The sequence below is a fragment of the Phascolarctos cinereus genome, unplaced genomic scaffold (assembly GCF_003287225.1).
Source record: "Phascolarctos cinereus isolate Bilbo 61053 unplaced genomic scaffold, phaCin_HiC Scaffold_726;HRSCAF=1367, whole genome shotgun sequence".
Classification (NCBI taxonomy): domain Eukaryota; kingdom Metazoa; phylum Chordata; class Mammalia; order Diprotodontia; family Phascolarctidae; genus Phascolarctos; species Phascolarctos cinereus.
This window is the reverse complement of record NW_027556098.1, coordinates 423,288,084-423,301,907: the sequence shown is the minus strand read 5'-3', so window position 1 is coordinate 423,301,907 and position 13,824 is coordinate 423,288,084. Positions and strand designations below refer to the sequence as shown.

Sequence of the window (13,824 nt, the reverse complement as noted above, 5' to 3'; positions counted from 1 at the left end):
TTGTTGTACGTTAGAGATGTCACACTGGAAAGAAACTTTATGAATGTGATCAGTGTGGAAAGACTTTCAAACATTATTGTGATATTGCTGGACATCAAAGAATCCACACTGGAGAGAAATCTTATGAATGTAATCACTGTGGAAAGGCTTTCAGTTGCAGCTCCAACCTTACTCTACATCAGAGAATCCACACTGGAGAAAAAACTTGTGAATGTGATAAATGTGGAAAGGCTTTCATACAGAGTTGCAATCTTGCTGTACATCAGAGAGTCCACACTGGAGAGAAACCTTATGAATGTAATCAGTGTGGAAATTTCTTTAAAAAGAGGGGCCATTATTCTTTACATCAGAATGTCCATACTGGAGAGAAACCTTATGAACGTCATCATTGTGGAAAGGCTTTCAGTTGTAGCTCCAGTCTTGCTGCACATCAGAGAATCCATACCGGAGAGAAACCTTATGATTGTAATAAGAGTGGAAAGGCTTTCAAACATTGCTGTGATCTTGCCGTACATCAGAGAATCCACACTGGAGAGAAATCTTAGGAGTGTGTAGTATGTCGTAAACCTTTTAATGCATGCTCTTCCCTGACTAAACATCAGAGAATCCATACTAGAGGATAAACCTCATTAATATAATCAACATGGAAAATCATTTAGGCTAAAGTCTTCACTTATTTCTCATCAGAGATTTTACAGGAGATAGAAATCATATCTCTGTTGTGAATGTGGAAATTCATCCAAATGGAGTACAGATCCTGGTAGACATCACAAAATCACCTTGGAAACAAGCCCTCTAAGGATTCAGTGTTGGAAGGCCTTCAACCAGAGATCATCTCTTCCTTTACATCAAGGATTCATACTGGAGAGAAAACTTATGAATGTGCTCAATGAGATCCTGTCTTTCCCTGGATGGTGGAACTCACTTGACATCACAATATTCACTATGGACAGAAGCTTTACAAAAGCAGCAATTGTGGGAAGTCCTTCAAGTGGAGCTCATACATGCATCTTCATTGGAAAAACCTTGCTGGAGATAAAAGTCAAGGATCTAATTGATGAGAGAAGGCCTCTTCCTACAGCACAGACCTCATTAGACATCACATATTTTATACTGGGTATGAAGCCCTGAAAATGGATTGAATTTTTCTCTGAAATTCTGAGTTTTCTTGTGACTCCCCTAAAATATTCCACGGCATTCTTCTGCCATTCCCCAGTTGATTGGTACTCACTTTGTCTCATGATGTTGTCTGGCACAAAATGTGCTAGCATAAATATTTTGCTATCTATAGGATGCTCATTTTTGTAACGATATTTTACTCTGCTAGGTGACACAATGGATAGAGGGCTCTCTGTGAGTCCACAAGACCTCAGTTCAAATTCAACCTCTGATGCTCACTGGCTATGTGACCTAGGACAAGTTATGTTTTAACCTATTCCTGGATGAATTTCCCCATTTGTAGAATGAGAGATAATAGTAGCATGTACTTGCCAGGGTCAATGAGGGGATCAAATGGGACAGTATTTGTCAAGCACTTTGCAAGCATTAAATCACCTTGTAACATGAACTACTTGTAAGCTCACTGTTATTATTATTATTTTCCCCTGGGATCATAAGTCTCATAACAATGTCAAAAGTTATAGATAGTTTAGTCACTTTTCCCTTTTATTCCAAATTGACATTCGGAAGAGTGTAGGTGAAAGCAGTGTGTTGTAATGGTTAGGGAGAAGAGGCAGAGTTGGAAGACTTGACTTCAAATCTTGTTTTAGATCATCTCTCACTGTGTAACTCTGGTTGAGAAATAACCTTTCTTTGCCTCCATTTACTCATCTCTGAAAAGGGGAGGTTGTGTCAGATTAGCCAATATGACAGAAAAGAAAAATGATAAATTGAGACACTAATGCATTGTCTCTGGAGTTGTATATTGATCCAACCATTGTGGAGAACTATGCCTGATAGGCAATGAAACTATGCATACCCTTTGATCCAACAATACCACTACTAGATCTGTATCCCAAAGAGATCATAAAAAAAGGGAAAGGCCCTATGTACACAAAAACATAGCAGCTCTTTTTGTGGTGGTAAAGTGGTAATTGAGGAAACCCTATCAGTTGGGGAATAGCTGAGCAAGTAGTGGTATATGAATGTGATGGAATGCTATTGTGCTGTAAGAAATGATGAGCAGGCTGACTTCAGAAAACCCTGGAAAGACTTACATGAACTGATGCAAAGTGATGTGAGCAGAACCAACAGAATGTTGTATGCAGTAGCAATGATGTTGTGTGATAGCTAGCTATGGTAGACTTAGCTCTTCTCAGCAACACAATGATCAAAGACAATTCCAAAGGACTCATGATGGAAAATGTTGTTCACATCCAGAGAAAGAAATATAAATTTTGAATGCAGATCAAAGCATACTCTTTTCACTTTTTTAATGGCTTTTTCCCTTTGTTCCACTTTTCCTTTTACAATATGGTTAATGTGGAAATATGTTTACATGACTGCACCTGTATAACCTATATCAAATTGTTGCCATCTTGGACAGGGTGAATGGGAGGGAGGGAGGGAGGGAGAAAAAAAATTGAAACCCCAAATCTTATAAAAAATGAATGTTGACAAAAAAAAATTAGGTGGGGAAGGAGGAAAGAAAGCAGAGGTTTCAGAACTTAAACTGAAACAACCAAACTAAATAGAACAGAAAATGGGAGTTTGGACTCAGTGCCTTCAGTGCCTTCCTTCCCAACTCAAAGTTGGAGTTCTCATCAGAAGTGCATTCATATGTCCCTTTCCAAAGCTCCTCTGGTATTTCAGGAAGGAGACATAGGAGGAGCAGTTTGGTAGTCACTGAAACTGCCCTGCGCTACTTAAAAAATAGATACCTTGTACTAATTAAATGTGTAATACGCTAAAAAAAATATACTAACTTCATGTTCAACAGATGCCAAGACCTCTCCTGCTAGAACAGGATTTACTAATCAGTACAAAATGCTGGCAAAACTGGCAAGCTGTCTGGCTGAAACTAGGTGTAGACCAACATCTCATAGTGCAGAATAGGATTAGCTCCAAATGGATACATACCTGAGATATCGAAGGTCACTTGAAATAAATCAGAGAAACCATAATGAAGATTCATTTTGTAATTTTGGAGTGGAAAAAAGTGCATCCCCAGAGAAGAAGTGGAGGAAAGTACACAGAATGAAATGGTGATTTTTTTTTATCACATGAAGAAACTAAATGTATCTAAAATGTAAAAGGGAAGCAATTAAATGGGGGATTGATTTGCACCATTTCTGCAATAAAGGTCTCATTTCCGAGTATTTAAAGAATGAATACAAATATATAAAAATGAGGCATTCCCCAGTTGATCTCATCTCAAAAGGCATGAATAGATTTCCAAGGAAAAAATCCAAATTTTCAATGACCATATTTAATAAAATGGCCCAGGTCTTGAATGCAGATAAAAGCATATTTCTTTTTTTTTTTCACATGGTTTTCATCTTTTGTTCTGATTCTTTCATATCATGATTGATGTGGAAATATATTTAATGTGGTTATACGTGTATAGCCTATATTAGATTGCTTGCTCTCTTTGGGAGGGGTGAGAGGAGGGAAAGTAGGAGAAAAAAAATTTGGAACTCAAAATCTTATAAAAGTGAATGTGGAAAACTGTCTTTACCTGTAATTGGAAAAAAATAAAATACTATTAACTGGTGGTGGGGGAATGATCCACGTCTCTAACCGCTAATCCACATCACTAGTAATTAGAAAGATTTTCAGGTCAGTAAAGGTGATAGGAAAATGACAATCACTAATATTAGAGGGAATTCACAAACGTTTATTGACAAACAGTGTTCCTGCATTGTCTTTATCAAAGGAAAAGTGCTTATCCTACACTGTGCGTCTTTCATCTCTATCAGGACATGGGTAACATTTCATCTTCTGTCCTCTGCAGACATGATTGGTCGTTGCATTTATGTGAGTTCTTAAGACTTTCAGACTGATTTTTCGTTGCTCTATTGTTTTTATTTGTAAGATGTTCTAGTTCTCCTCATTTTTATTTACAGCAGTTGATATAAATCTTTCCAGGTTCTTTTCCAACCCTCACCATCATATTTTACAGCATACTTTCTTTCATCTCATTCACGGAAATGACAGATATTTGGAGGAATTTATTTTCCTTGAGCACATATTAGCTTCAGAGAAGTCTGGGGGAGATCAGGTCAGAGGGGAAAAAAAAGAATTTAAATTCATAAATTTAAAAAAAAAAAGAGCCAAAACATAGCTTTATTTCACTCAATCAGTAACTGGGAAAGTGCAAGAGCATTGTCTGTTATCCAAAACCCACACAAGCATGCCATCATGAAAGTGACATATGATACTGGTGAACTTCTCTGGGTAACCAAATTTTGACATAATTTTCCATAAGCTGTCATGACTGACAGTGTCAAAGGACCTGGTCAGATCTACAAACATTGCAAGCAGACCTCTGTTCTGCTCCTAGCATTTCTCCTACAGTTGTCCAGCAGCAAGCCCCATACTGACCATTCCTCCTGGCCTTTTCTGAAGCCACACTGGCTCTCAGATAGATGATGATCTTCCAGGTAAAGATTAGCCTACTAAGGAGGAGTCTAGCAAGAATCTTCCCAGCAGTGACTAAGAGAGAGAACCCCCTGTGATTTTCACAGGAAAATCTATTTGCTTTATCTTTATGGAGATGGACAATGGAGGCATCCTTGAACTCCTGGGGGATAATCTCCTCTTGCCATATAATCCAGAAAATGTCTGTCAACTTTTGTATGAGCAATGGACCCTCCATATTGTAATTCTCAGCTGGAATAGAATCAGCACCAGGTGCTTCACCAAATGAAAGAAGCTTAATGCCATTTAAAACCTCTTCAGTTGGAACTTCAGCTAGGGAAGGATTGGCTTCAATCTGAGGTAAATGGTCAATGGCTTCAGCATTGTTTGATGATGGTCTGTTGAGAACATTATGGAAGTGTTTAGCCCACTTCTCTCTAGAATTATGTCCTTATCACTAATCAATGTTGCTCCATCAGCATGGATATTTTAGATGCACCATGGGTCTTTGGCCCATAAATAGCCTTCAGGGCATCATAAAAACACTTTGGATTGTTAGTATTAGAATAAAAACTGAATTTCATCTGCCTTCTTACTGAGCCAAGAATCCTGCATCTCTCTAAGCTTGGCTTGTACTTTACTTTTAATGGAAGGAAATACTGCCTTCTTACAGAGATGGATGAACTATCCTGCTGGTAAACCCTGTGGAGTTCTCTTTTCTTCATTTAGCAGCTTCTGAATTTCCCCATCATTTGCATCAAACAAGTCTTGATTTTTGCAAGTGTTCTGACCCAGATGAACAATGCAGTGCTGTACACCAAACCTCTGAAAGCTGCCAACTCCTTTGCTGCTTCACTACTGCTGACTGTGTTGGCTCAACAACTTCCAAGTTAGCAAGAAACTGTTCCTGCTCAGAGAAGTGCTCTACTCTGTTCACATTAATTTTTCTGGTAGTTATTTTGTCTTGGAGCCACCAATTTTGTTGAATGCAAATATCTAGCTTGGAGGGGATAGGTCTATGATCAGTCCAGCACTCTGCACCACACATTGCCTTTGTTACTGTCACCTCCTGTCTGTCTCTTCTTACAATCACATAGTCCATTAAATGCCAATGTGTGCTGCGAGGATGCATCCATGAAGTTTTTTTGTGTTTAGGTAAATGGAAGACAGTGTTGGTGATGAAGGTCATGAGGTGCACAAGTCTTCAGTAGTAAGTACTCATTGCTGTTCTGTTTCCAACTTCATTCCTCCCCAGGACTCCCTGCCATGTCTGGTAGTCTGAGCCTACTCTACCATTAAAGTCACCCAGAATTATAAGTTCGTCCTCTTTTGGCCCATTGATGATAAGGGTCTCCAGGTCTTCATAAAATTTTTCTTTGATCTCATCAGGGTTTGCCACGGTGGGAGCATACACATTGATGTTTGTGGCATGACATTTTCCTGCAAGTGGCAATTGCCTTTCCATGAACCTGTCATTCATACCTTTTGGCAGGTACATACAGGCTTATTGACTAGATTAGATTTGATTGCAAAACCTACACCAGCTTCACAGCACTCCCCTTCACTGTGCCCATTCCAGAAAAAAAAAGTGTATCCAGCTCCAACTTCAGGAAGCTGGCCTTAATTGCCAGCCTTGTTTCACTCAGAACTGCTATTTGGATGTGATACCTGCTGAGTTCTCTTACAAGTGCTGTTTTTCTTGCAGGTCTACTAGATTTTATGTTGTCTGTAAGTACACATATTCCATGTACTTATGGGGAGTGGAATCATTTTTGCAGAAGTTTTTATATTTTGTGTGTGTGTGTATTTGTGTTTTGACCACTGGGTGAGATCCCCACCAGCCACAGTAATGAGGCCAGGTTTGGGTAAGCAGACAATTTTGGAGCACATTTCTAGCCCCTTTTACACATCAGGAAGTGAGCAGCACTATCCTTACAAGACCGCTCAGACCCCAGGAGGCTTTGGACTCCCACTACTGCTTCCAGTGAGAAGACAACCTTATGGCTTGGGCCACCAGTGTTCAGGATTGTAACTACAGCTCCCAGTGTCTCCACACCTACTGCTTCATTGCTTCATCACCACAGGACTCTGAGATAGGTAAAAGTGGTAAAATGTTATGGGTGATGTCCTTTGATTCATGTATAAATTGGATTTGAGTCAGAGTTGCACAAAGTGGTAAGCTTCACTCTCTCTCTCTTCCAGAATAGTCACAGTCTAGTAGCAGGACAGAGTCAAGATGACTGGTGATGGCTCAGGATGCAGTGGATGACCTTGGTGTCCTTGATGCCAAAGCAGGCTCTAAGGCTCCACAGCGCCTGCTTCAGCTGCCTTCATGGCCATTGGAACAAATTGTTCTCATCTGCCCATTCCACTGGGTGAAGTCATCACATGCTTGGGGTAGACAACTCCCTACCTCACCAATGGGTTTGAGACTCCTTGGTTACCTTCAACCTGGTTTAGCCTGTCTGCAAAAACAGTTTATTGGGGTGGGGCCATTTTGCATGCTACAGCTTCTTGGAGCCACGCTGTCTTCCATTTACCTAATGCAGCCCTGAAGAGGGCTCAGCAGCCCTCACACCACAGACACTAGCCTTCCTTGAACATACCCTACACCCCACATACACACATACATACATAGACATGCACATATATATAATATAAAAGTATACATATGTATGTATTTATAGTATTTGTTTTCTTTCATGGTTCTGAATTTTAAAATTTAAAAAAAAAACCTAATACTGATACTATTACAGAATGATCTCTCTTCCATGTCAATGCTATGGAAATTTTTGTTTCAAAAATATTTCTTACACACAATATTTTGTTGGGTTCTGCTTCTACTGCATTCTGCTACCCTCCATTGTTTTTGTTAGTGAATTCATGATTTTTATATTGATCTATGACATTTAATCATATTTTCTTCACCATATACTCTTATCATCTTTCTTTTTTGTTCTTCCCTCTAACTTTAGAAAAAATAAGTAAGTGGGAGAAGGAAATGGAATCAACACTAGTCATCTATAATTGAAATGTCATGATCCCCACTCCTAATCCCACCTTGTCTTCCAATCAACCCAGTGACAGATGACTGGTTGTAACACCATCTTAAAAGTCTCTTATCTTTTTAGTCTCCCCACTTTGAAACATCTATAGTGGCAACTTATTTTCCACTATGAGGTAGCTGAGTGGTACAGTTGATTGATATGAGTTCTCAGCATCATGATGGGAATACTTAAGTTCAAATATAGACTAAGATGTTTACTAACTGTGTGACACTGGGAAATCACAATACCTCCATTTGCCTAAGATTTTTTTTTAATCTGTAAAATAAGGATAATAATAGCACCAATCTCCCAGGATTGTTGTGAAGATCAAATAAGACAATACTGGTAAAGTACTTGACTTATAGTAGGTACTATGTAAATGTTCAGCTATTATTATTATTGTGATTTTGACTATTCTGTGAGAAATAATTCATTTGGACCCCTACGCTATTCTAATCAGTATTAATCAGTTTGCTATGATTCCATACGGGTAGTGCTTATAATTTCTGTATATTAGGCCCCCGAGCTATGAACTCCAGATTTTAAGTTTACTCGCTTAATCATAGGAAGCTAACAAGAGGCCCTCCACCCTTGTTTTTCCTTGACCAGTGTGTCAGAGGGGACTCGATTACACAGAAAGTCCTTGAAATTATTTTTGTGCCTCCAGACCATTCTCTCTTGTCCAACATGATCAGGTGACCATCTTATGACCATCTTATGACCACTTAGTCAGTGGAGATGTCCCATGCTTTGCTCAACCTGAGACCTCCCTGCTGACATGCCATTTTTAGGTGATGCATTATTTTTGGCTATCGAAGTGAGGCCTATCAACCAATGGTATTCTATACTTTGTATATCCCCTTTAGAGTATTCAGGCATCAAATCTGGTATCAAGCCTTATAAAAATAAGGCCCTAAAAGAAGGGGGCATCTCAGATCATGAGGAAGATCTGAGTTCCACTTCATGAGAGGGGACCACAGACCCATTAAAAAAGTGCCATCGGCTTAGAGCTCAGGCCAGCTGAGTACCTGACCTACATGCAGAAACAAATAAATGTGGCAGTTTTAGAACATACTGGGTGTGACAGAGAACAGAATCAATTGCAGAATGGGATCAGAACAATTTGATTTTCTCAATTTCCCTTTTTTTTTTGTCAAGGAAGACTTGTACAATGACAATCATAAACCTACCCACAATGTCCATTTAATTAGCAAATTTCGTTTTGGAATCCAGATATCCTTTGTAGTTGTCTGGTGTCTGAAACATCTTTTCTTGGAGCTATCTGGAAAATATCTGTCCTCCGGCGCAGGTCTTTAGTAGAACTGTTTTTTGCTTCCAAGTTACTTGAAGAGACTCCTTAGACATTCCTGCTAAAATCTTTTACATAATAGATCTCAATACAAGTTAGTACAGCCTCTCAAGTTTTACTTCTCCAATAACTGGTTCATATTGTGAAGACCAGTTGAAATCTTAGCGTTCTGATCTTAACAATAGAACTATAAGGGGCAACATCAAAGTGAGATCACAGAGTTTGCTTGAAGCTTTAGAAAATTTAGGGTTTTTTTACACGCCCCATTAGAATAATTTATATTTGACATATAAGATTGTCTCATCTTGTTACTTTCTCAAAAGTTTCTACTCTGATTCCAATTCCTTTAGGAGGATTAGATGTTATTGAGGATTCAATCCTATACATGGAAATATAAGTAACAACACTGATGCAGGTAGAAGCTTTCCACCCCTGGGTTCAATAGTTATACAAATGAATTTACTTATAAGGGGCTGACTTTATTCCAATTATAATAAAAATAATTGGGAGGATACTTAATTCCAAAAGAGTGCATATCAATAAGTTGTTTATAATAAAATGTTTCTGCTAAAGGACACACAGTACAAACAGGTGTTATTTCCCCATTAGTGATAAACTTTAATGAAATTGACTTTTCCATTAGTGTAACACAAAATATTCCATGAGTTGCATCTCTCTAAGAAAACTGATTGCAATGAAATTCTCTTTCTCAGGTCAAACTGAAGATATTTCTGATTTAGCTTCGGTAATTAATAAAATACCAGCTGAGTCCTCCAATCAGATGTACCAATACCCAATTAGTCTTACATTGCTTTGAAACATGTAAGAACCTTATTTTATCTTTGCCTAATTGTTCCCATATTGTGCTGAAAGAATGAGCTCTTTCAGGGATTCGATCTTACATAAGATGGTGTATGCATTATCAGGCTTATGACAAGCCCAAGAACTAATTTACCTAGTTGTTTAGGATACGGAATTACTACACATTCATACTGAAAACAGCAAGATCTCATAGACCTGAATTATGCTTATATTTTTTACTGACCATTTGCTCTGAATTATACTAGCATCACACTGATCCTTCAGGCTTAAACCTAAGGGCACATATATGACAAGATAAAGCATCCTTAGCTCCGTTTGATTTCAGGTAAGAGTCACAGTTTGGCAATCAACCATGCAGTAACAGTTCCACCTCACAGCCAGATTCAGGAATAGCCAGGTGAGAAACATTCCTGTTCAAAGGAACACAATGGGGAAACTGAGCCAGGAGGATCCTACTTTTGGCTGATGCCAGTGTTGTCCTCTCAGCTTTTTCCAGATGTAAACGTCTGCCTGTAACAGTTCAGGTTCACATTCTCTCTGAGTAGCTTATGGCATTTCTCTAGAATGGTGAATTACTGATTCATGAGACATCTATATATACCTAAATTCAAAACTCAAAATAAAATTAGTTACAACGCCAAGAGCTTTTAGCTCAAATGGCAAGTTCCACTAATCGTGGCTTAGGGCTAGATACAATTATTTTTTACTCTCATGGAGTTGCAAGAAGCAATAAAAATTTATCAGGACTTGCATATGTAAGAAATTTCACTTAACATCTTCCAATTATTTTTCTTTTCTTCTCAAATTTACATTTTCCATGGTGTAATGACTAATTACTAGAACTTTTTTCTATATTATACATAAACTTGCAAATTCTCAGAAAGCCAAGTTCATTGTTTAGTGATTCCATACCCAAACAAACTCTTTCCGCAGGACTGATGACCTTGCCCACACAGATATTTCCCAGGGACCTGGCAAGTTTACAAAATAAGGGGAATTGAGAGGGACCTCAGAGAAGGGGCTGACCCTGATGCCTCTGCCTACCTACCCCTATGATAGATTCTTCCTCCAGACTGATGCAAAACACATACTCTTTGGGTGGCAAATCCCCTAGTTTTAGCCTCAATTTAATTTGTTTTGCCTTGACTGCATTTCCTTCATATCCTTCTATGGCTATGCACTTGCCAGGATCTCATTGCGGTTCCCTTATAACATCGTGCATTCTGTAGCACTATCTCTCAAACCTGACACGGTTTGTTTATGTTTAGGTCCCAAGTATACTGTAACTAGCAGGTGGGGCCTGCCTATAGGGGTCACCCCCTATAGTCTTACATTGGAGGTGACCTTAGCTGTCTTCCTAAAGGAGGGTTTGTTCAGGTATCCACCCCACCTACAGTATAGAGCTGGTGTGGGCCATGTTCTTCAACATTCCCTCCTCCCAGGTGGAATGCACTACCCCTGCTGCACAGCCTCATACCCCAAGGAGGACTGCTCTGAATGAACAGAACCAGTCTAGATAAGGCTTTCACATCATCCCCTCCTTTCCTCATACAGTAGTCAGTTACCAATTTTAGGTTTTCGTATTAAAACAATAACCCCAAATAACTTAGTTAACAATCTTACAACTTTCATAAGTTACAGCAAATTGTTTTAGTTTTAACTTCCTCTCACCTAAAGACAAAGGTTTTCTAAAGCACATTTACAAAACATTATAAGATGGGGTTAGCAGGACTGATTTTTAAAAAACACATAACAGAAATATTTGCCAGCACACGTCTTGTTTCTTGGAGGCAGAGCCAAGATGGGGCAGGGACTCGCCTGAACTCTCTCCCAAACCCCTACAAATACCTTAAAAAACTGACTTTAAAATTGGCTGTGGTGGAGAGTGGCGCGGGCCGGCGGGAAGAGGGAGATGGAGGAAGGGGGAGGAGGCGGGATTCCAATCCGGTTCCATCTAGCTCTGGGACTGCTCCGGCTGCGGCTCCTCGCAGCCCAGCGGCCAGAGGACGAGGAGCGTCGCGGCCCAGGAGCCCTGTTCGTCCAGAAGCTCTCGCGGCCGCGGCCCTTTCCCTCCGACCCCAGAGCCCTGTCGCTCCCGCCGGCGCTCGCCCGAGTCTGGGGAGAGGGAGCCGATCCCCGCTCGCAGCCAAGATGCCCAAGAGGAAGGGCAACTCTGCAGAAGGGGACGTAAAGGAGGAGCCCAAGAGGCGGTCGTCCAGACTGTCCGCTAAACCAGTCCTTGCAAAGGTTGAACCTGAGCCCCAAAAAAACAGGTGGGAAGGATAAATCCGAGGACAAGAGCAAAAGGAAAACAAGCAGAAGCTACTAACCAAGAGGAAAATAAAGATGACTTGCCTGCAGAAAATGGAGAAACTAAAACTGAAGAGGTTCCGGTCTCTGATTCAGCAGGAGAGAAAGAAACCAAATCTGAATAACGTCTTATACAAAGTCTTTTAACAATTGTTACCTCCCTTCTTGTACAATTCAGAGGAATATTTTTATCAACTATTTTGTAAACTCCAGTTTTTTAGTAGCTCTAGAAACACATTTTTAAGAAGGAGACAATCCCACCTCATCACATTAATTTTTTAAAACATTTAGATAAGTGTAAGCCAATCTAAAGTGGCTTTATTTAGAGTCCTATTTAAAGAGGTGAAACCATGTGCTGGTTGTCAATTTTGTTTTTTGTTTGTTTTAATACAACCAGAAATTAATAGAATGTTGATTAGGAAGGTGTTGTGTGTCTTGTGCATAGGCTTAACATTCCATAGGCAGTTTTTACATCATATTAAATGTAGCATAGATAGCAATTTGGAGTTGTGACCATGAATTTTAAAGGTCTTATTTTAATTAATCTGTATCCATCTTGTCTTTCGGTACAATTGTTTCCTAAATAAAACTGCTCCCTGGTGTTGGATCTCCCTTTCAAAATTGTGTGCTATCTATGACATTGTCATCTTTGGTAGTGGTGGTATAATTTTTTTCCAGTAACTTTGTTAATGTGCCGTAAAAGACTGGAAAATGTGTATAATAAGCATAGTTTTATCAAATACAGACTTAGTGGAACTTTGCTTTGTAAAAGACCAATATTCAGGATGGTGGTATTTGATAACCTCTTTTTAGGGAGAGTTGCCTCCAAGCTTAAAGTTAAAAAGTCACTGGAATAAAAAGATTACAACTACATAATTTTTAGACTTTTGTAGCACTTTTTAAATGTACAATTTATTCATAGTGTCTATGTACTGATTACCAAATGAACTAACAAAATCTTGCTTATAAAAGAAAAAAAGTAAAAAATAAAAACTGACTTTAAACAAATTCTAGAGCAGCAGAATCCACAAAAAGATGGAGTGAAACAAATTTCCAGCCCAAGATAATTTGAAGGTTGGCAGGAATGGTCTTTTGCCCCAGGGTGACAGAAGAACACAGTCCAGAGCAGGCCAGGCTTTGGTGTGACTGAATCACTGGCAGCAGTGGCAGTTTCCAGACCTCTCAGTCCACAGATGCCAAACACAACTTAGAAAGTCAGCAGGAAAGGTCTGTTGCACCAGGGTGAGAGTGGAGCACAGTCCAGTGCAGGCCACACCAGCACAGCCCCTGCTGCAGCAAACCAGGAGCAGGTCTTGGGAGTGATTGAATCAGCAGTGGCAGCATCAGTGGCTGCTTCTGGAGCTCTCAGCCCACAGACAGCATGGGGGTGGAATGACTGGTCAGAAGGAGATTACAGCCGTGTTTTCACTAGCCCCAAGGCAGGACTCTGTTGCTTTGCCCATATTCAGATCCCAGTCTCAGTCTTGGATGGTAGTACCAAGGCCACATGTTCAGAAGAAGATAACCAAGGAAAAGCTCCTATATCCAAAGCCTCAAAGAAAAATATGAATTGGTCTCAGGCCATGGAAGAGCTCAAAAAGGATTTTGAAAATGAAGTAAGAGAGGTAGAAGAAAAAATGGGGAGGGAAATGAGTGGTGCAAGAAATAATGAGAAAAGAGTCAACAGCTTGGGAAAGGAGACTCAAAAAAGTACTGAAGAAAAAAAGAAAAAAGTCTAGGCCAAATGACAAAAGAGGT

General features: G+C 39.6%; 1 pseudogene; it reads left to right on the top strand.

The window, feature by feature from the left end:
- Positions 1 to 11,767: 11,767 nt before the first annotated feature.
- Positions 11,768 to 12,490, top strand: LOC110203788 (non-histone chromosomal protein HMG-14 pseudogene; annotated as a pseudogene).
- Positions 12,491 to 13,824: the final 1,334 nt, after the last annotated feature.